Source organism: Delphinapterus leucas, chromosome 7, assembly GCF_059928025.1.
Source record: "Delphinapterus leucas isolate spDelLeu-1000000601 "Yukka" chromosome 7, BTC_Dleu_Yukka2, whole genome shotgun sequence".
In the NCBI taxonomy this organism is placed as follows: Eukaryota; Metazoa; Chordata; class Mammalia; order Artiodactyla; family Monodontidae; genus Delphinapterus; species Delphinapterus leucas.
The window spans coordinates 18,610,252-18,612,498 of NC_143135.1; the positions used below are offsets into that span (position 1 = coordinate 18,610,252).

The window sequence follows — 2,247 nt, forward strand, 5'->3', positions numbered from 1 at the left end:
TCCTAAACCTCTGCTCTTTCTCTTGTAATGCAAAGAATAAAATAGATGCTCAATATATATTTTCTGAATTGAATATGTTATTTTTCTTATTTTCTGAATTGAATATGTTATTTTTCTATCTCCTGTGGCACCCAGAGCAGTCTAGATCATATGAAAATAACACAATAAATTCTTATTGATCAGTGATGGATATGTCCTAAACTTATGTGTGAGAATCTTAGCCTCCATAGAATCACATCTATATTCCTATCAGAATGCATAACAGTAATTGTTTTAAAGGTCTTATTTTGATTCTTAATGTTGTATGACTAAAAGATAACCTTATTCTTGAATTTTAAAGTACAGTTATAGAAGGAAGGAAATAAGAAAATGAAGAAAATTCCCCTTGGTTACTTAAAATGAGAGATTCACAGTTGTTGGTTATATCTCCTGATCTTAATCAAGGCAGACAGGTAGAGTGGAAAGAGGTTGTTTTCTGAGATCCTAAAAATGTGGCTTGCCATTCAAGTACTGCCCTTCAGTACCTTTGTGAATTAGGCCAAATCATTAATCTTTTTGAGTTTCCGTTGTCTCCGTTGAACAAATAGTATAATAATTATATTTGCTCTGAAAGATAGATCTGAGAATTAAAGAAACTACCATATATAAAAGGACTGTAAATAAATGCTTCACAAAGACAGAAGGTCAAAAGGTGTGAATTCCCAGGTTTCCTATCATTCTGCTATACTTGCATAATACAACTGACAAAGTAAAAATAGTAACTCATTGAAATAGGATACATACGGCTGGTCTGTACACTTCATTAATAGGAAAAGGCGTTGTGCTATGTTTGAAATTTCTGTGGATACACCGCCTTAAGTGGATGGATTAAGTCATCAGAAAATTCCCATTGTGTTCAGTGAGTGGTTGCTGTGTTTTTGTCTACTTTTTGTTGTTTAATAGCCTTATCCTTTTCACCATTTTTCATTCTTTTCAATGTATTTTATATGATCATTCTATGAAAGTGAATTGTATGTTGATGCCAAATATTGTCAGTTGAAGTCAGTGTTTACTAAGGCAAATTCAATGAAAGCAGTGAACAATTCATCAACTCATTTTTTTTTCTAGTTAAACAATGATTTTATTGCTTGAGTAAACAGATAAATTTATGCAACCAGGGCAGAGGCTATGGATGACTTGTATTTCCAGTGGGAGAGCGGGGGAGGACTCGTTTGGTGTTGTAATATCGAGCCAACCGGTGAATAAGGCTCTAAAGCAGAATCAGACGGAATTTAGCATCTTTATCCTTTCTGTTTCCCTCAAGATGCTTTCGAACAGCAACAGGTTTCTTCATTAAATGATAGAGCTCCTCAGGAAGTTCAGGAGCAAGTCATTTGGACTTAAGAATTCTCAAGATTTTATTGCCTGTCACAAAACGTACTTGTGCAACACCATGTGAGTCTCTCAGTATCACACCAATTTGCGAGGGCGTCAGGCCCTTCTTGGCCAGTTTGTAGATCTGCTCCTTTACGTCATCAGACGTCAGCTTCAGCCAGATGGGGGTGCTGCAGTGGTAGGGCAGAGCCAACTGGGACAGGCCCTTGCCTGGAGCATGCATGCGACCTACGATGGCGGCGGTGTGGTTCAACTCAATTGTTAAAACCACAACCTAAAATATGAAACACATAGAATTTTACATAAAGAAGAATTGATTCAAAAATGGATAAATGTATAGCTTATCCAGAGAAAATTTTCTCATTTAAAGTAAGAAAGAAAGCAAGATATTATTTCCAACTCTTATCCACCCAAGTTTCAATGGCGATGTTACAGGAAAGCCCACATTAAAGGACGGTGTCATATAAAGAAAAAGACACCTTACAAGTGTTAGTTGTTCCATATGTTATCTCATTTTGCATTAACTGCTAATATAGGTATAATATCAGGGGCAAAATTACACTTTATTCCTCCTGTCTCACCTCCTAGTTGTATGTTCCCTAAACGGTATGGTGATGCTCCCATAATACCCAGCACAGTACTTTGCTAGGAGTTCAATAAATGTTTGTTGAATTGAATTACCACATTAACATGTAAACTGTGAGATTGTGGAGTTTACAGCCTTTAAATCTTATTTAAAAAATCTAGGTTTACACAAATTTGCATATTATTTAGAAAATGAATATATTAAGCCCAAATCAATGTCTAATTTATATGCATTTCCACGAACTCACTTTGATAGTTTGAAGTGTTACCACTGACCAACAATACATT

At 35.4% G+C, this 2,247-nt stretch overlaps 1 pseudogene; it reads right to left on the reverse strand.

Annotated features, from left to right (window-relative positions):
• Positions 1 to 235: 235 nt before the first annotated feature.
• On the reverse strand, positions 236 to 1,633 carry LOC149748700 (small ribosomal subunit protein uS15 pseudogene; annotated as a pseudogene).
• Positions 1,634 to 2,247: the final 614 nt, after the last annotated feature.